We start from the raw sequence: 22,444 nt of genomic DNA on the forward strand, positions 1-22,444 counted from the left end.
AGTTGCAATAATCCAAACGTGATGTAACAAGAGTTGATTAGAGATTTGGTTGCGTTTGCGGTTATATATTGTCTGATGTGACTAATTTGCCGCAACTGTGCATAGGAATTCCTACACACACTATTCACATGTTGCTCCATCCTCATGTTCGAATCCAGGAAAGCACCGAGGTTCCTGACACTGCCTGATTGTTTGATTTCAGAGCCGTCCACTTTCACAGATATGTTTGAAACAGATTGTGTCTTGTGTTCAGATGAAAATATGATTAATTCTGTTTTTTCAGCATTGAGTTTCAACATGTTAGTATTCATCCAACTTACTATATCCTTTAAACAACTTTCAACGCGATGAATGGTCTCTCCAATAGACATTTTATTTATTGGTTTGAAGGATTGATATAACTGCGAATCGTCCGCATAGAAATGATTGTTCAGTCCGTGCTTTCTGCAGATAGCTCCGACTGGTTTTGTGTACATTGTGTAGTTCTTTGGCCCCAGGACAGACCCTTGGGGTACACTGTACTTCATTAGCACTGGTTGTGATAGCTCGCCATCTATGCATACGGTCTGGTAGCGGTCACTAAGGTATGACATCATCCATGCGAGTGGCTTGCCTGTAACACCAAAGTGACGTTCAAGGCGATGAATCAACGTCCCGTGGTCAATAGTGTCAAATGCTGCAGAGAGATCAAGCATCACAAGAATAGTCACATTGTTCTTATCCAACGATTGAAGAATGTCATTTTGAACTTTTAATAGGGCGGTTTCGGTTGAGTGGAATTTTTTATAAGCAGATTGATTAACTTCATGAAGTTCGTTGTTCCTCAGATGATTTTCAATTCGAAACATCTACCACTTTTTCTAAGATTTTAGACAGAAACGGCAAGTTTGACACAGGTCTTTAGTTTTTTAGGACATTAGAATCTAGGCTTGGCTTTTTTAGAAGAGGTCTTATTCGTGAATGTTTGAACGCTTTGGGCACATACGCAGCATCTAGAGATGCATTCATAATTGTTGTTATCACTGGTGTTAGTTTGTCAAGACATTCTTTTAATAACCATGTTGGGATAGGATCTAGTTCGCATGATTTGTTCGCTGACTTTTTGATAATTGATTTCACTTCGTCTTCTGAGGCTTGAGTAAACTCTACATATAATTGACACCTGTGTATTCAGTTTCTATGTCATCTAAATCAGATACAGATTGTGTTTGCGATGCTATATCGTTTCTGATTGTTTCGATCTTTCCAATAAAGAAGTCACTGAAATCTTGTGCAAGATGCTGTGGAGATGATTGTGATGGTAAAATCACCTGATTTGTATCGCCAAGAAGATTTTTGGTAATCTTTGATAAACTCTTATGATCACTGCCACATGAGTCAATTTTGCCTGTATAGTATTCAACACGAGCTTGTTTTAGCATCTTATTCACTTCAGCACACTGTGTTCGGTAAATTTGGTGATCGATTGTGAGCTTACTTTCACGCCATTTCCGTTCCAATTTTCGTTTCTGATGTTTTGCTTTGTGGAGTTGCTCGGTATACCAAGGACATGAAGGTCTTAACACAATAGTCTTGGTAGTCAAAGGGGCGTGTTTGTCTACTATAGAAATTAACTGATTTGAATATTCCTCCACAAATTCATCGATATCAGTATCAGATGGAGTGCATTGTATGTTAAAGAAATCTATTCTTCGTATGTCTTCTCGAAATGAGTCAATGTCGATCGAACGTAATTTCCTGTACGACACAGTTTTTCGTACTGGGGGTGGTTTGGAAGCTTTAGCGTCAAACATCACAGCAAAATGATCACGTGACATCTTTCCATTTGAATCAGAGAGTCCAGGATCTATGACATCGATATTTGAAACCGTGACATCATTATCTCTGGTTATCACTACATCCAACGTATGCCCAGCTACATGTGTTGGTTCTTGTACATGTTGACGCATGCCACATGCATCTAGACGCTTGTAAACTTTTTGTGTCACTATTTTCCGGTAAATCAAGATGGAAGTTAAGGTCCCCTACAATGATATGGTCTTGTCAATTGTAGCATATTTAGTTAAGAAATTGGGCCATATCTTGCTCCAGGAAAATATTTGTGTTTAAACCGTTTTCTTTGGAAGGGGGTGGCCGGTATATAATGGCAAGCCGTAGGCCTATGGAGTGTCCGCCTGTAACTACATTGCAATCCATATACTCAAATTGGGAAAATTCGTTGTCTTTGCTTGATGTGACAATGTTCACTTGTATGGCTCTCTTGTAAATAATTGCTACGCCCCCGCCGCGCCTACCACTACGAGGGACATGTTTCATTTTGTAACAGTCGGGCACGAGTTCGCCGATGCACGCTTTGTCAACAGAGCTACCGAGCCATGTTTCAGTTATGGCACAAATGTCGAATTCATTTGTAAGGATGAAGTCACATATGGAGAGTGTTTTATTTTTCACTGATCGTGTATTGACGGAGCAAATTTTGATGTTTTTCTGCCCCTGAACTAATGTACAGTTTTCAGGTTTTATCCGTATCAAGTTGTTATTATTTACCCCATTGTTAGTGTCCCATGCTCGTCTAATCTGGTTTTTCCCACCTCGAGTCCCTCTATATTGAATTAATCGAAACTCTTTCAATCTTTTGATAATCATGGGATTAGGTCTCTTTTGTGCACTTGGTAATTGTCCAATATTGTGCAACTCTGATCTTTTATAAATAATCCTCGGTGACATTCGCTCACTGAAACACATTATTGCTGCAGGCTATGCTGATATATGAAAGTTTGGCAATTTAATTGCAATAATGATTTTTTAAAAAATCAAAATAACTTCAAAATCACAATTATGATTCACCTTAAATTTACAACACTCCAACCACGACTAGATGATATCCAATATATCCAATTTTCAGAATTCTGAACAAAGTATAAATGTCAGAAAACTATCAATATTTGAGAGCACTGAAAAATGCAGCCTACACCTGGCGCATAAAACTACATATCTACTAAATCCATGTTTAATTTGCCGATCTTATTCTGTCGTTCATTTCGTATGAACATCGAAAAAAATAGTTTCATTTCTTATATTTACATTATATTTCATTTCCATTTGTAGACAAGATAATGTTATAAATTGCACATATTTTTTGGCATTTAACATTAAAATCAGCTTCCCGGCCATTCTGTTCACCAGACGGAACAACCGCGACGTCATCTAAGGAACGTTCTCCCTGACTATACGCGGACTACGATAACGAAAACGCGACAACACGATGATGATAACGCGATACTACGATAACGGAAATGGTGAAAACGCGACGGTACGATGGTGAAAACGCGATATCACCATCGTAGTATCGTATTATCGCGTTATCATCATCGTGTTGTCGCGTTTTCGTTTATCGTAGTTTGGTGATTTCGCGTTTTCAACATCGTACTACCAAGTATCGCATTTTCAGATCAACACATTCAAAGGCGATGGCCCTAACGGAATTCCATATTTATTAAGTAAGCGATTCGCGTGGCTTATTGTATGATTTACTAAGGTTCAGAATTCAAATTGCTTGAGCGCTAGGCTTTAAAAGTTTTATTCATTTATACCGATTTGAACATTAATACTGCATTAAACATCGGATATGGCGATTCATTCGATGACAGGTTGAGCAACGCTGTGCGATAAACAGCCGTGCAGTCTGATTTAAGTCTATGTTTGCTTATATATCTCTGACGTGCCAATGACTTCAATAAGTGTACAAAATAATGTATAGGCTGCTAGGCCGCCAACTTCACGCTGCTATGCCGCCGGGCTGCTAAGCTGCTAACTTATTTCCTGTGACCTCATTTTGTGTTATGTTCTTATTTTGTAGCTACGACATTTATCTACATTATATTGTAATTATAATGATATGTCTGCAGCACTGGACTTAAAAAATATAAAACCCGACCAGAATTTGATTTTTCCCATTGATTTTTGTATATATTCATCAGGTCAAGGTCACTTCGTTGAGGGTCCAAATTTATTCATCACTCATTTGTTTTAAAGTTTGTGCCTAGCACTCACTAATAATATTTTTTATTACACCAAACTTTATTTTTTCGCATTTTTTCAAAGTTTTTTTTAAATACCCACCCAAAAAAACATTACCATCCCCCGCCTCCCCAGAATATTAGTTTAGGGTAAGATATTTTATTTTTGAAGGCAGTTCCGTCGATGAAATAGATTAAACTCGTTTTCTTGCAAGAAAAAAAGAACAACAACAAAAATCGGAGACAAAAAATATTTTTTTCGACAATATTCAACAAGGTACACTTAATATAAAAAAAATTGTCTCCGATTTTTTTTTTCAGGAAATCAAGTTTAATCCATTGATTAAGACCATGTTAAAGTACTTGGGCGAGCCATATGTGTCAGGGGAGGTAGTACATGGAGGTACGGTATTGTTATAATGACACTAGGTTAGATTTTGACCGCTGTTCGAGACTCTTAATCCCGGGTATCTACCTATACCTTATATGAATATGTTGATAGGTATCTAAGCTTTACATTTAAGCTACTTACAAGTCCATATAATGCCATCAGAGCTCAGGACAGGTATCAGTAAATGACCAAACTTGTTATATGCGGTAGGGTGCTGGCAAAGACTAAGCTGGTCCAACCGGGGAGCCGTGAGAATTGCTCCAATGGTGTCGTTGGACTCAGTGAAGATAGTGCCTGCCTTGACTGCTCTAAAAAGTTCATATTTTGAGAATATTACCGAACTTTAACCTATGACCTTGACCCCTAGCCGACCGGATTTGAACCAAACTTGGCCTGTTTTCTCTAGGTACTGGCTTGCCCTTTGCATTAAGGTATCATTTATTTATCAAAATAGGACATCAGGTTATGAAGATATGACTCCTCTGACAAGGCCAATCCCTATATTTAATATATGAAGAAGTATGCATATTTTCACGAAAAATGGTACATGTTTAGACTGTCCCACGATGAAACCGTAGTTTGTCAAAATATACAAATTACATGTCTGTTTAGACAATATTTACATTTAATTTATAGAATTTATTTCATAAAAATATCTCGTGTTTGGACATTTTAGAATTATTTGAAGTTAACACTTACCCTGCTAAATTTCTATAATGAACTTGTCCATCCTTCAATTTGGACAGTACCATTAACTGTTACAAAGGGTGCTATCCAAAAAGATACTTACTGAATGGCGAACAGTACAGATCATGATCAAACTGCACGGATATGCAGGCTGATCATGATCTACACTGATCGTAAAGGCAGAATCAATCTTGTCCAGCAGGTTAAAGGTTATTGAAAAACATGGACTTTTTCCGCACGGAAAAGTACGGAAATACAGCTGATATCCTATATTACCTACAGACGAAGGAACAGATAATATTGTCTTTTTTACACAGACTTTCGGATAGTGTCATTTTCTATAAAAAAGGGTTTTATTTGCAGTTATTTACCCCAAATAAATTTTTCATAAGCACTTTTTCCTTATTGTACGGCTAATATTTTAAGCAAAAATTGCAAAGTTCAGCAAATTTTTCCGATGGCGTGTAGAAAATTGTTTTCATACTCGTTTTTAGTCAATATTTCGTCGGCATTCAATGGGACACTAACCGGATTCCGTAGTTTCCCTTTGTCAACGGTGTAGCAGAAAATTTCACCAACGGTGCTGTAGTAAGAAATAATCCCTATCACCGGGCGACAAAGCGACAATGCGACAATGCGAGATTTTACTAATTCTCGCAACTATGTATATTGGATTTCAATTTCACGATGCGAGGTTTAAAAAAGACAAGCGACAATTAAGACGATAATTGTCGCCCTCTTAACCTCGCGAGGATTGTTAAATCTCGCATGTAAGTATGTTTTCGGACAAGGCGACAACGCGATAATTATCGCGTTGTCGCGTGTTGGCGAGGCGACAATTTAAGTGGCACGAACAGGATTCCGTACTATACAGATTAAAAACATATATATATCAAAATAATGGCACTGCTACATTAAGACACAAATTTAGGGTTTAAGGTAAAACCGTCGTAATTTGAGTTTCTGTTCAGCGTTCGAAATTTGATTTTTATTTTTGTCACATGTTTGCTTACGATGAAATATTGAAATTTCGTCTATGCTAGAAAAAGTCAATTCACTTGAGGAGAGAAATTTCTTTTTTATTGCACTGTCTTATTCGTGTTGTCTCTTTCTGTTTGTTTCAACATTTTCCGTGATGTTCTGGCCTCATTTAAATCAAACATTCCATTTTCAGTAATTGTCTTCTGTTAACTTTCGGCTGCTCCGACTCTGTCGTGATAGAGATATCACTCATTTCTCAGCTTTTACTGGACTTCTTTTCAACATTTTTGCATCAGAAAGTGTAGAAAATTAAAAGGTTTCATTTCCGATGCATTTTCTTCCATTTACTTTAAATATGTCGTTTTAATGTCATTTTATGTATTATATTTCGACGTTAACGTTTAAAAAATTGTTATGCCGGACGTGTCGTCACATGGTATAACCATAGATGTATGTTAAGCCAGACACGAATGTCATCCGTATAACAGATTTACTTTGAACATAATCTGACAAGTAATCCATGTTAAATTTTAGAAAACATGGTGCACGTATTGTCACCAAAAAATAATTTATCTATTATTCTGATAAAACATAAATTTTCTTGATTAACATTGTTTACTAAATGATTACACTCTGCAGATGTCAACATGCTGGGTCTATACTTCAGGCAAAGCTAATTGTAACTCTTCTTGTCCCATTTCAAACGTGTTTTATTATATTCGATTTGGAGTGTTAAAATATATTAAAACATGCTTTTGCTATAAATTATTTCGATGATCTTCTATTATCATATTACATTGTATGTGTAAGTTCGACTGCCACTCAGTGAACCTACTATAACGATGAGAAATGGATGTTTGTATGGTACAAATACTTTGACTTCAGTTTCAGAGAAAAAATATCTTGCCTCAATTCCTGATCATAGAATCATCTAAAGAAATTTGTTGCTTCACTCGCTTGCAATAAAGAAAGTCATATTATGAAGTACGAAGAAATTAGGCCATAGCTTTTCTACGTTTTTCAGCATAAAGGTCATCACAATACTCATTTATTTTTTCTAATAAGAAAGTTTCTGTTAAAACACACTCATGCTAAAATGACGTCATGTTAACGGGAGATGACGTCAATGCTTTTGTTGCGATCAAGAAAGAGCGTTACATTATTTTTATCGCCTGTTTTAGATAAAGAATATATTAGAATCAAAATAATGTACAGCAAAATCGTGTTTTGCTTTTAAATTAATACACTCAAAATCGGTTATACGCCGTCAGAATAATTCCCTTGGGCTACGCCCTCGTGAAATTATTCTGCGGACGTATAACTTCTTTTTCATGCATTAATAACGTTAAAACACCATATTTCTATACGTTATTTCTTAATTGAACAAAAAAGCACGGACAAAGATCCAAAAGGAATAGCCACGTTCCTAGAATCCCTTTAAAGCAGAGTATGTATGACTTTGTACATACAGATAATATGAAATAAGGCAATGCCTCAATCGGGAATCGTTACAGTCAATCAGCTTGTCCAGAATTACTCGTTTCTGTCAATTTAAAGGTAGATTTTGGAATAAAAAACGATACTGCTCATATTTGTACTAATGTGCAAGACGTTGCGGTTCGGACAGGTTATGTGGACGCTTATTACGCACAAGGTAAAAGCGTATTCTTCCAAAACATCCAAAACAAGACTCTATGCACGTGCCGGAAGACCACATTTTTTAATTCGATAGTATATATCGCATGTTACCTTAGATGGATCGATCCCGATTTTCGTTGCTTCGCGACGAAAATTGGTAAAATCGATTCCCTATTAAAAGAAAACTAAAATATTTATACACAAAAGTAAAGATAAATACCAAAAAAAAAATGCTGAAAGAAGCATAGTGGGCCGCTGTCTTTAAACAGTCTGTAGAAATTGTTATATAATTAGCCGCAAAAACACGTGTCGCGTGTAAGAACGATGTGTATTTTGAGTCGAGACGGAAAATTTGCCGTTCAGCACTGTATTGAATGATTTGGTAAATCAAAAAATAAAGACAAAACACACCAACGCAGCATATGATGGAATTATTAAAAGTACATATTGCTGTGCCCAGAATGTTTTCGAGAGTATACAACAGTCAACACTGATGTTGTTTATAATGTTGAATTCAACTGTCAAGAAAAAAAATAAATGGAAAATTATTTTGAATGCTCTTAAAGAATGTTCTCAAAAGTACAAGGAAATAACCTTGAATTTACTTCATTGCTAACTTGATCCAGACAGAAAACCCCCCAAAAAGATCCGTTTCGCAGAGCATGTACATCAGGATGTTTGTGTAAAGTTACGGTATAAAAGCGGTTTCAGCCCCGCCGAACACTTGTATCACTGCATCGGCGGACAATACTATACGCACTGCATTGGTGGACACAAGACGCACTCTGTCGGCAGACAATACAAGGCATACTGCATCAGAAGACAATACAAGGCACACTGCATCGGAGGACAATACAAGACAAATATGAGGTTAATCGTACTGGCTATTTGTGTTGCAGTCTGTGAGTATTCATTATCTACATTTTACATTTTTGAAGCGTTCTTATCCGTATATTTCTCTTTGATTTATGGCCCCTTGCCGGCGGGGCTGGGGGTAGAAAATGCTAACTGTATCTCCATGCAGAGGGGTGGCCAAAAATGAAGCCAACCGTTCACCATTGGTGGCGGACCGTTAGCCGGAGATAACGGTCTTGGATGTGCCCCATAGCACATTAGAGTGGTGGTGCATGTGTATTTTCATGTGTGCATCCAATTTTCAGGGCTGTGGTTCCGATACACATTTTTGGTCTCTAATTCTATGTAGACGTTATTGGAGGTCGTATTGGTCTGATGCGATCATACAGCTTGTCATATCAATCCATAGGAAATTTCACTTTACTTCATTTTTTACATTGTACAACTAAATGTATTTTTAAGCAAATTGACGGTTACAGGAAATCCGAAGTAACTTCATTGTATGGTCAACAACATTATTTAATTCTTGATCGTAATATGTATTTTAATGTATATTTCCTAGAAGGCGATGGCTTTAGGGCTAATCGGTAAGGTTGCAATCCTTTGAATCACCTTAATGCATTTTTGCAATACAACTGCAAAATACTTGTCCAAGTATATCACTTAGGTATTCTCAACATGTACGAGTTGGATATCCGCTCTGTTTAGATGTTCCCTTGTTGGACTCGGGCGGGTCTGGGTTGCGACTGAAGAATCTCAATCATTTCGTATGAAAAAACAAAATAAAAAAAAAAGAAATAAGCGACCGCATAGCGAAATAGACTCTGGCGTGCCGGAAATTGAGAATTCTTCTCACCTGCATTTCACATCCAATAAAGCATTTCCACGATTTCTTTTCTACTGATGGAAGTTTCAAAATGACAATATCCCCTTTCATTGTGACTGAACAAACCACTTGAGAGATTAGATGGTGTACCGAAATCTGTCAAAAAATTACGTTCAGGGATCTACTCGTTGAAGTTGAAAAAGCAGCACAAAATCACGCCATCTACTTACAATTACATCCTTCTTCTACCGTCAATGTTCGGCATTGCACACAGTTCTCTGTAGTCCTCAAGAGGGATGGGGTCATACGTTGTGCTGATCTTGCTGGAGTATCGGAGGCGGAAGTTGTGCAAGGCCTTTTTGTACAACATGTCACGACTCTAAGACGCACCAAAAGCAAACGACTAGGTTGATATAATCATTCTTAAAAGTTTGGCATTCCGTTTCTGTCTTCATTTATAAGACTTGGCTATCTCATGACAAAGGCCTCTACATACCAAATCTTCTATAGTGCAATAATTGTTTTAAGTTTGGTCACAATCAGAAAATCTGCAAAGGAGATTTCACTTAATGTCTAAAATGCAGTCAAAATGGCCATTCGCATAAAGCTGAGAAATACGCTGCGTGAAATGCGGCGAGCAACACTCAGCCAAGTCTCGTGACTGCAAGACATGGAAGATCGGAAGAAGGTTCTCCATTTTTAATTTATTCAGGCATTGGATAAGCCAGACTAATTGCCAATGCCAAATTTATACCTCAGTCACTCAAACCAACTGTGTTCACTCAGCCTGATCCAGAGATCGACAGTCACCATGTTTCAGTTTTCTCTTAATAAAGCTAGCTATACAGAACGGTTGCAAGAGGTCGGTAGCCCTCAAGTTTCAGTTATCTATTGTAAAGGCTAGCTATACAGCACGGTTGCAAGAGGTCGGTAGTCCTCAAGTTTCAGTTATCTATTGTAAAAGCTACTTATACAGCACGGTTGCAAGAGGCCGGTAGTCCTCATGTTACAGTTATATATAATTGTTAAAACTAGCTATACAGAACGGCTGAAAAAGGTCGGTAGTCCTCAAGTTTTAGTTATCTATTGTAAAAACTAGCTATACATTGCGGTTGCGTGACTTCAATAGTTCTTAGGTTTACGTTGACAAAGTAGAAGTATATGGGATACTAAATGCATACCTTGATCAAAGTACTGATAGTACAGTACTGATGGAAGGTAATTTATGTTAGTATGTGTATGAAAAGAATCCATTCCAAAAATGGCACAAGCGCTAACAGCTAAAAATGCAATACATATAGATTACTGCAATTTGGTGATATATACAGTAATGCATTCAAACCTCAGCAAAGTAAAATGATGTTAAGTAAAGGCATGCCGATGATTATTCGTAGTAAATTACTGTGTCATCTGTATACATTCAAAGTATGTTGAACTATTTTTACTGGGCATGAGTAAGTTTTTGATCATGTCCACGGCTGCTTCAAAAGTGGTGATAGAGTAGGCTAAATTTTCCGGTCTTTAACGATATTGACGTCAGAGGTGGTACATTATTCCGCATTGAACTACGTTATACAGCGGTAAGATACGAAATAGTTGTGAGACAGTCTATTCCTGATTAAATTCTGCGCGGTTACATAAAGAAGATGATTTTGATAAATCACCTTCCAAAAAAGCAGTTAATTATGACAAAACAAAAGCTGTTGTGCTCCAAATGAACGCTATTGAAACAGTCGTTGTCTTGCAGGTGTTTCGTTAGCTGGTGCACAGGCTGGATGTCGTGCAAATGAAAACGGTGTCCCTTGCAGCTGTGGTGGGTCACAGAAAGGTGTTTGTTTAATCGGGCAATGTATATGTCCGAATGTTAGAAGGTAAATATTTTACGTGTTCATATTAAAAACTAGTTGAATATTCTCGGTGTAATTGTCCGTTGTGTCCCAAGTCAATCTGCGGAGAAATATCTGGCTACCTTGTTTGTAATTAAATGAATTGAATGTATTCAATGCTGTATCCTAACGTTACGTAAGGTCAATGCGTCGATATGTCATTGCTTGTATCAACGCATACATATTTTGATGCTTCAACTATGAATTATTACATACCCACTTTTAAGTCCGTAAGGACAATGGAATTTGAAACGTCAATATTGATGTTCAAATTCCGTATCGGGTGTTTGACGCTATTCGTGACGTCATTTCAATAGGTGACGTCGCGTTAAAAACCTAATAAACAAATGTATATCATTTTAAGCGTAAATGTGTATGTAATCAAAAGATTTCTAGCTTTACATCGAGAAATATGCACTCGTTCTTTCGCGGAGTAATATTGCGCTCGTAAAGTCTTGCATATTTCCAATCTACTATCAAAAATATATTCTCAAAATACCATTGCAGTCCTGCTTAATGCTTTTTTAAAAAGGTAATGTGCACGTTATCGGATTACGAAGCCCGGGCGATTTATTTTATCAATGGACCGTATATAATCGGGTGTGACAGCAGCCATGAGGAAGACGCAAAATCATCAGCCATTTTTTAGAGAAAGCAACAGTTAAAATTGATTAGGAGTAATCATATCATTGCAATGGCACGTGAGTAAGCGTGCGACTTAATACGCCTGTCATACCCGACACAACTAATTCATAAGTATAAATGAAAACTAAAACACAATTAAGTGGGAAAAGGCCGCGTTTCTCATGGCAAATGACAAGATGACATAATGTTTAAAATGAAAACACATTACTTAAATGCATATTCCCCAGCGAAAACTGCCAAGGAACAAACTAAATGAATTAATAAATAATCTTAATATAATATTGTTTAAGCGCTCCATGCTTGAACGGGTTACAAGGGGAATAACACTGGCTTGGAGTCTTGCACGCCGCATGACCGCGGTATAGCTTAACCCATTTCCTCTCGCCATTTTGGAAAATCAACGGCTCCATTGGCGCCAACATTAAATCGCCCCTATTGAATGTACACACGTATTGAGTGTACTATATACTGACTAAAGGTTTAACATAGGTTTAATAGTGTACGCTCAATGTGTGCGTGCACTCAATGCGTGAGATTTAATGCCGACCCTGAATTGGTGGAGACAAAGTCTTATAAAATTTACCTGTTACAATGGAGTTTCCACAGACAATTTTAGTCTTAGACATTTATTTAGATATGTGCTAAGTTTTTGCTGTAGGATTTTGTATTATGGTTAAGGAGTAGGTAACATCAAAACACAGAAATATTCAGTAAACAACAAACGTCTTTATCAACAATCTACCTGTCCATTACATGCTCTACCGTGCTGTGTCGTACGACTTGATACTTAAAATACCCTCAAAAAGTTGCCCCCCTTTAAAAATGAATGTCATTTGTATAGAAATAAAAATAAACAGTTGCTGAAAACATCAAAACGAAGATATGTAACAGTTCTTTGAAATTTGTGAGATTTTAAAGGCGTTGAAATGTCCGAAAATGTGGCCTCTTTATGCAATCCTTTTCCTGCATTCAATGTGTATATCAGTAAATTGATAATTATTTTGTAGAGAAATAAACATGTTTTATATGCTTTTATATGCTTTTCAGTTTTATGCAACCCTTTCTTTCTATGATTTGATGTTGTTTGATTTTTTTCTCAAAATGTGGGGCTAATCGTTAAGAATCAACTTATCCCAAAGTGTACTCAACTATGAAGCGTGAGGCCTAAACGGCAAGTATGTTCGAGTTTAGCGTCTTTTTCAACATTTTTCAGTCATATTAACGACGGTGTCTACTTGTAGCATTGAGCAAAATGCCCACTTTTATAGTGCTGCATCACTGGAATATCACGGCGCAGACACGTGACATGATACCCCACCCAGTCTGATTATACTGACACAGGGGTGACCAGTCCTAGTACTACCCTCGAAATGCTAAGCGCAAGCGAGGAAACTCCTACTAGTAACATTTTTTCACATCTTTGGTATGACGCGTCCAGGGAGTGAACCACGTCCTCCGGCCCGCGCTCAACGCAGGCGCTGTACCACTAGGCTACCGAGGTTGTTAACCTTTATCATGCTGACAGGATTTATTCTTCCTATGCGATTAGAGTATATCTTGATCAGCCTGCACATCCGTGCAGTCTGATCAAGGTCTGCACAGTCCGCCATTCATTCAGTCAATATCTTTTGGTAAGCACACCTTTTAACAGTTAATGGTACTGTCCAAATTGAAAGATGGACAAGTTCATTTTAGAAATTTAGCAGGGTAAGGGTTAAACAAACTTCGTGAATGTGTTTGTTGACTGTCAAATTGTGAAATAAAAATAACGCGAAAATTACCAAATCGGGCGTGCACCTGCCACCTGGGTAATTTACTAAAATCGTTGATTTGGGCAGTAAAGACACTAAAATAATCAGGAACTAGTACGCTACTGGTTGCTCATATATCTGTTTCAATGATAAATCTCAATATTCGAAATCTTATTTTGTTACAGGAAACGGTCGTCATGTTCAAGTCACAGCGATTGTCGCTGGTGTCAAGGGTACTGTCAGGGCGGGTCTTGTGTTTGTCCAGCCTAGAGGTATGTTTTTTCTAAACTTCTGTTTGTGAACACCAGCAGTGGAAGTGTCAAATAAAAATCACACAGGAAACGGTTTCGTTTATTGAATTAAGCTTGATTGCAAGGAAACTGGAAGAGCGTCAAGTCTGTATTGCGCATAATGTTTTGTAAATTGATTATTTAATACAATCTATATGAAAATCCTTTGGAAGCATAGAATGCAACCAAGCAAAATAATACAGACTCGGTTTGATTGAGTCTGTTCATGAAAGGTAATGGAATGTGCAACACCTCTCACGCCCCCTAGCATCGGCTTAAGCGGAACTCTATTACAGTGATATTGAATGAACTCCATAAACCCAATTGATCAGAAAATATAACAACACTTACACAATCAGTTTGCATATAACATTGAACATACCATGATTTTATAACTTTCACAATCTGCTCTCGAAATAATTTGTTTTCTTTTTCTTCCAGGATTCAGTTGTACAGTAACAATAATGAGACGAGTTTTGCAGCATAATATCAATAAAAAACTGGACGAACGAAATAAAATGATATGGATACTAAATAATTAGTTTTTGAAACACCAATACACCTGCTTTTGAAAATAAACTTATTTTCCCCCTGTAGAATCGTTACAATACGTTTTAGTATAGAGTCTACAGTATACAACACCTGAAAAATTAGTTTCTTTTCAGTGTTATAGATTAGATTTTAGTTTACGCTCCAGCATATTCATTTCTTCACCTGTATTTCATATGATGTCTGACGATGTATTAAAAACATCTTATAAATCCTTGAAGCATAACACGCAGCTAAGCAAAATTTAGCATATTCGATTTGATTGAGCCTGTTCATTAGAGGTAATGAGATGTGCAACTACCATCCCGCGACCGAGCACGGGCTTAAGCGGGATTCGTTTTATAAAATAACGTAGTATGGGCTTTATGACCAGAAAAATTACTCGAAATAACAGCAACGTTGAGTCAAACTATGGAAAGGAAACACTGATACAGGAATGAGGTTTTAATACAAGCTTTTAGTTTACTCCTCAATCCTATCACATTAATAAATGTTTGTATGATAAATATTTGGAAAATAAATATTGTTTAAGGTTTAGGAGTATATCCCCAAAACACAGAAATATTTTATAAACGAATAACATCGTTACCAATATTTTACTTAACCATTACATGTTCTGCCGTACTGTCCCGTACTGAAAATATTCTGAAAAAGTTGTCCCCCTTTGAAAATGAATGCCATTTGTAAAAAAATAAAAATAAACAATTGCTGAAAACTGTGTTCCACTTAATTATGTGAAATTTCAACACTCGCATGCGATTGCAAATGAATCAAAACTAACACGTGTAACAGTTCTTTGAAAATGGTGAGTTTTTGAAGGCGTTTGACTGCCCGGAAGTGGATCCCATTTAGGCAGTCTTTTTTTTCGGAATTCAATGTTTATATTAGTATACTGACACTTGTTTTGTTGTTTTTGTAACGATAGCGTGTATATTACTTATATTACTCTACAAAACAAGTGCCAGTATACTGATATAAGCATTGAATTCCGAAAAAAAGAACTGTTTAAACAGGCCCCACTTCCAGACAGTCAAGCGCTTTTAAAAACTCACCATTTTCAAGAAACTGTTACACATGTTTGTTTTGATGCATTTGTGATAGCGTGCGAGTGTTGAAATTTCACATAACTAGGTGGAACACAGTTTTCAGCGATTGTTTATTTTTATTTCTTTACAAATGGCAATCATTTTCAAAGGGGGACAACTTTTTCAGAATATTTTCAGTACGGGACAGTACGGCAGAACATGTAATGGTCAGGTAAAATATTGGTAACGATGTTGTTCGTTTATAAAATATTTCTGTGTTTTGGTGATATTCTCCTAAACCTTAAACCAAACAATGGAAAGACTTTCTATACGACCACAATATGGCACTTAAAGACTTTCGCTGTGAGAGTTAAACAAATCGGAAAAAATCACATGGAAACAGAACTTGGTCAAGAATAATTTAGTGTTAAAATGAATTCAGCACTAAGATTTTAAGCATTTTACCTTTTGAGCAAAAGTATGGGTTTTTTTCAAATCAAAGACAAAGATCCGACAGGACAAAGGCCGTTCCAAGGACGCATCCCACCTCTAATCGAAACCCTTAAACAGTGTATGTACAAATATAAACACAAAGAATTAAAAAGAAATAGTAATACGTATTCAGATAAAGACAACGTGTAACAAAATTTTATTTAATATGGTCTTTTAAAAATATCCAACGGGTATCTTTCACAATTTTTTTAAGTGATATTTCGCTATGATATTTTTTTTTTTTTTTTTACTTGTGTTAAGTTCAATTTTGTCCTTACCAGACTTTTATTAAAGGCCTGTGTGCCATGCTAGTTCCCAAATACTTGTTGCGATATACATAATGCCAACTAATAAATGCTATTTTTTAATTGTGAAAGGTTGAACAATAACTCCAAACTGATTGTTGCTTAAACAGATAAAGAGATGAATATATAATGCAATGTACCTTTAAAGTGTCAGTAACACGTGACCGTAAAGCGTGTACGGACGCCCAACGTATAGTAAAAATGCGGCAGAAAGGGATGCCCCGCTGCTGTTCGGTGCTCCCGCGATCGGTGTATGGGGCGCATAAAACGCACTATGACCGCAAGATCAATGCAGATATACCGGACGATGAACGTTCAATTAACGGACACCACCGTACTAGTTAAGGACCTGTACCGCGTAAAACGTAAGCGCAACACATGAGAAACTGGCAAACTGACAAAACGTTCTTCGAACGTTTGACGAATGTATTGTCAGTTATCGTCCACTGAACATACGTTACATCCGTTGCATGCCCGGTAGTAGTCCGGCTGTGAATCGGACAACAACGGATGCGAACCAAACAAGTACAGAATAAGGAACACACGAGTAACGAACAAAACGCATATCAGCGCATTGCTACCGTTCATCTAACGGACAACTTTGTCCGGTGGTGTACGTTCCAAATTTTGAACATGCTCAAAATCTTCCACCGGATGGAACGAGCATCGCCGGACAAGGAGCGCAGGCGCCGTATGAGAAACAGAAAAGAAACGCATGCGAACGGACACGAACGGACTGAAAAGTTTTTTTATACGTTGGACGTCCGTTAACGCTATACGGTGTAGTGTGACTGACCCATTAAAGCTACAGTTTGGGTGAATTTTTTCAACATTACATGTCTGTTTGGCATGAAATATATATATAACACTGAAAAATGTTATAATGGGTGAAAATAGTTAGATAACGGTAAAGGTGCCAGAGGAATGTATATTTTCTGCATTATTTCAAAAGCGTTGCAACGATTTACTTCCTTCTGCACAATATATTTGGTTATTTACAAGAAAAAAAAATGCAAAAATCTTATGTTAATAAATTTGTACCACTGGTCACTTTTAGGGCCTACTCACTTTTTATAGACTATTGAGAGAAATTATTTGTAAACAGTCATTAACCTTCGTTGCATAGCTTTGTCTAGTTTTAAAAAAAACTAGTTTCTAGAGTTGTTTCGGACTCAAGTTTGCACGACACTAGAAATTGCTATTGGTGGAAAACTGCATGTTTTCAAATAGTCGAAAATTACATTCATTAGTTTTAACGATACTTTTCCAGAAGAAATAAAGTTGAAATGTAAGGCTAATCGTTGAGTATGTACATGTAATATAAATGACATTTAGAGCATAAGATATTGAACATTTTGCAAAACTTTGATGGAACCGCCCTTACACACTGTAGGTCTTTAAACTCATTACGATATTGAACTATAGAGAAAAGTCTAGTTACATACAATGTAATTAATATTTCACACTATCAGTTCTCAAACACTTGACTTCGTAAACGAGAAACAGTAAAAACTTCAAGAAAAAAAAAAGAGAAAACCTAATGCGTGCATTATGTGTTGTCTGTTTATATACAATACTGACAGCTAACAAAAAGCAGTGTCAACAAAAAACTTAGTCTATCCACATTTTGTCTAATAATCTATTTGATAAACATTGTTTTATATATATATATAAATAATCCGTGCCGACAGTTAATGAGTTATTCCTTATTTTCATTCACCATATGTATTGAAAAAAAAGCGATTTAAGAGTATTAATTTCTTGTTAATTCCTATTGCCGATGATAGTTTTCTGTATATCTGTCAGAGGTTTGAATATTGATGGATATTGCAGAAAGCATTATTAAATATATTGTTTTTGATTACCTCCCTTTGTAGCTCTAACTTTTAAAGTTCATATACAGACGTATATGGCAGCAAACAAAAGTTTGTGTAAATGATCGTACGAGATTTCTTCTCTTAAACTAATTAAGGGATTTTAAAGTGCTTTGTGATTTAAAGAAGACCATAATTATCAGTTTGAAACACGTAGATGCAACCGGGTCGGTTAGAGCTTTGTGTTAGACATCTGGACAGAGGGAAGAACGTATCTAGTGAAACGGCCCTGTCCCAGCCCATAAACTTTTAAGTCCAAAAATTTACCATGAAAGTTTTTCCCTATATCTTTCTCCTTGCAGATATGCTAGAAAAACAACATGTAATCGATAATGCTCATTCACTTTTATATGTCAGCCAAATAACTATTCATGGCTCCCAGTAGGACATCCCCTTGACCATAGCAGCCGCTCTTTTCGTCAGGTAGAATTTCCTTGTATTATTTACGGTCTGTCACTGTATATATTAATATTACCGTTTCCGTTATAATAAAAGCCCTCAAGTGCGTTTACTAAACTTGAATTTCCTGTTTAACCTAAAGGGTTACTCATAAAAGAAGCCGGAGTGCTTATAAAGGAGTAATTAGTTTGTACATTAAAGGTATATTAATATGATAAAGGCCTGCGTGGCGATAAAGGTATTTTATGCACAGAAGGTACAAGCTTAGTCAGCAGTCATTATCCATCTCGGCCCTGTCCCCTTTCGAGGTTACTGCTGGATATTGTGAGATTCGTAGCTTATCTGTTTTATACAAGTACTTGATCATCAACTAATGTTGTGGAAGTGACGCGTTCCTAAGTGCATACAGTGACAGACCGGCTCCCGCGGCCCGACCAGTAAGAATACTCCCTATATTTATCATATACAATAATTGTATTTATGAATGTTATATGTTCTGAAATGAATGTTGAAATGTATGCGGAATGAAAATAAATTAAATGAAATAATACATATTGTGATTGTAAACCATACTTGTGTTGTGTTATCAAACTACAATAAAATAGTCAGTCGAGTTTGTGCCCTCAAGTCCAAGAAGCCCGTCGTTCTGTCTTTCCTCAAACAGAACCGCGTTAGATTTAGGTGGTTAGCTATTCTTACTAATATTTAACTCCCGCGTAACCTCTTGCCACAGAGGGTCGTCCCAAATTTGGTGGCAGCGGTACCGGATATTTTTTTGTTTCAATCCAGTCCTTTTATAAACGTCTCTCTTAAAGTTACGCAAGAATTTCATTGGTATAGAATACTGCCATCTTTCCCAACATTTATAATTTACTTTAGAGAATGGCGTCAAACGATGACCCTGATATGTCCCTTATAAATTTATGTTGATGATAATCTGGGTAGTGCGAGTAATTCATCTAGCCAAGACGATCGCCATTATAGCGTCCGCTCTGACTGAGAACGCTCCAGAACTACTGTCCTCCCGACCAAATAATGTAACCGAATTTGTCCACGTTAACAGTACACCTAGCGGCGAAGTCCAGTTCCGTGTGCCGAGACACCGTACCTTAGATGACGGTGACCATACTTATCCAAAGGTTATACATTCTGTAACAAATGATTCTCAGAATAATAGTCTCTTAGACTTACAAAAACAGATTGACAGTCTACAAGCATCAAATGCTAAATTATTGTCTTATTTAGAAACTAGAAATAGTCAGATTGAACCTCGAGACGTTAATTGCAACAATGACGGTAATGTACATCTTCCCAGCAGTGCAAATGTCCCTTATCATGGACTAAATCACCAAAATGTAGGACCCGCTCCCGTTCAAAGTGCATGTAGTTACCAATATGACAGCAGTGCCCCCGGAAACTAATCTAAACCACCTCCGTTACCATGACAACAGGAACTACCCCCTGTATTCTCAGTTAAAGTACACTCGTATGACGGTACAACTAGCTTTAGAGACTATCTTGTTTAGTTTGAAATAGCAGCTACCACTAATGGCTGGGATAATCAAATGAAAACAGATATGCTGGCATGTAATCTAAACGGAAGCGCACAGGCATTCCTCAGTGACCTGCCCGTAGAAATCCGACTGGACTTCGATTGTTTAGTAACCGCCCTATCAGGCAGGTTTGATCCCCAAAACCAATCAGATCTTTTCAGAGCACAAATGAAACAAAGATTAAGGAAAAAAGGATGAACCCTTCCCAGCCCTTGCACAAGATATTAAAAGATTCGCTCGTTTAGCCTACCCAGATGCGCCCCTGAATTTAGTTGACCAGTTATCGAAAGAATGTTTTATAGAGTCATTGAACGATAGCGAAATGGAATTTTTCATAAACCAGGATGCCCCTAAAACTATAGATGAAGCGGTAAACTTAGCAATTAAGTGCGAGATGAATATACAAAATTACAAAAAGCGGTCACATTCAACGAAATTTTCTGGCCTAACGCAAGTAAACGAAACATGCAGGGAAAACGCAGATATCTCCCAAGGTCCCGAGACTGATCGCCGACTCAATGATATTGAAGGTTTACTGCGTGAAATGGCTGTAAATTAACAGTCACCAGTCCAAAATCGAACCCCTGAACTTACATCTAAGGCTTGCTATAACTGTGGCATGCGTGGCCATTTAATAAGAGCTTGTCCCTCACTTACCCGGAACAAACATAACGCTAAGCGCGGTGTCGCTAACCAGACAAACTATAAAAATTCACACCGTGAATCAAACGCATCCAATTACCACAGTTCGGTATTTAACCGAAATGTAAATAGAAATCAAAGTACGCGCAGTACCCCACGTTCTCAGAACCAGGAAAACTTCTATTAGCTGGCTTCAGCTAGCGAACAAGAAATTAGACCCCCTGCAAATTCTAATATTTCTAAAACACAGAACACGCCCACAGATTCGTGCAATTCTGATCAAATGAAAAACAATGGTCTTTTTGTCCCCATACAAATAAACGGAATAAAAACACATGCCCTGATAAGATACAGGTAGTACCCTATCTGTGATTAGTTCAAAACTGTATGCTAAGATCCCAGAGGCCAACAGACCTGCGCTAGAGACCCAGACAAATAATTTACTCATGGCCAATGGAGTTGTATCTCGCACCCACGGCGTCTCAGATTTCCCAATTAAAATTGGAAATTTAGAAATTACACATAGTTTAACTATAGCAGATGTTGAAACCCAAGTCATTATTGGTTTCGATTTTACATATGACCATGACTTCCTTAAGAGCTAGAGAATGCGCATTTTATATTGGTGACACGCGCATGCAGTGCATGCTAGAAACGCAGCTAAATGCAATTTACAGAATAAAACTAGACAGTAATGTTACTGTTTCCCCGGGATCCGAAATGATCATACCCGCAAAGATTGAAAATAAAAATGATGCGCTATGCCATTTTTCGGGAATGGTAGTGGAATCAGGCCCTGAAAATTCGCTAGCGAAAAAGTTTCTATTTCTCAGTTGCAGATATGCAACAGGGATTTTGGCAAGTAGGTATGCATCCCGATGATGCAGAGAAAACAGCCTTTGCGTCCCCATTTGGCCTTTTCCAATTTAAAGTGCTCCCATTTGGTGTTTGTAATGGCGTAGCAACGTTTCAACGTTTAATGGAATATGCCCTTTCCGGATTACAGTGGGAAATTTGTCTTCTATATATAGATGACTGTATCATATTTGCTAAAACATTTGACGAGCACGTTGACAGGCTAGACCAAGTATTAACTAGAATACATGAACACGGTCTTAAAATTTCCCCGAAGAAATGTTTCTTTTTCAAGCGCGAAGTCCGTTTATTAGGACATATCATATCCGAATCTGGCGTCGCCACGGACCCCGCAAAAATTGAAGCAGTTAAAAATTGGCCAGTCCCTAAGAATGTCAAGCAAATACGTTCCTTCTTTGGAATTTGTTCATATTATAGGAAATATGTGATGTCATTTGCTGAAATCGCGAAACCCTTGCATAAACTCACAGAGAAATCTGCATCTTTTTACTGGTCCCAACAGTGTCAAGCATCTTTCGAAAAACTGAAAGAGTTGCTTACTTCCGCTCCGATTTTAGCATACCCCATACTTGGTCAACCCTTTATACTAGACTGTGACGCTAGTTTAGAAAGTTTAGGAAGCGTACTTTCGCAGGTACAAGATGGCAAAGAAAGGGTGATTGCTTATTACAGTAAAACCTTCAGTAAAACGGAGCGAAATTACTGCGTTACTCGCAGGGAACTTTTAGCAATTGTAGATAGTGTCAAGCATTTTCACCAT

The 22,444-nt window shown here is 37.3% G+C and overlaps 2 protein-coding genes and 1 long non-coding RNA gene across 38 annotated transcripts in view; 2 read left to right on the plus strand and 1 right to left on the minus strand.

The window, feature by feature from the left end:
• Positions 1-22,444, minus strand: part of LOC123535799 (uncharacterized) — a 401,923-nt gene that overhangs the window by 141,593 nt on the left and 237,886 nt on the right. The window lies entirely within an intron of this gene.
• LOC123536539 (cell surface glycoprotein 1-like) overlaps positions 1-22,444 on the plus strand; it is a 353,687-nt gene that overhangs the window by 24,451 nt on the left and 306,792 nt on the right. The gene's annotated exons all lie outside the window — the stretch shown is intronic.
• LOC123537614 (uncharacterized) lies at positions 8,373-14,565 on the plus strand. The gene is made up of 4 exons (XR_008368002.1): positions 8,373-8,618; positions 11,145-11,268; positions 13,865-13,951; positions 14,411-14,565. It is a non-coding gene; the product is annotated as an uncharacterized LOC123537614 (long non-coding RNA).

This window comes from Mercenaria mercenaria, chromosome 17 (genome assembly GCF_021730395.1).
Source record: "Mercenaria mercenaria strain notata chromosome 17, MADL_Memer_1, whole genome shotgun sequence".
Classification (NCBI taxonomy): Eukaryota; Metazoa; Mollusca; class Bivalvia; order Venerida; family Veneridae; genus Mercenaria; species Mercenaria mercenaria.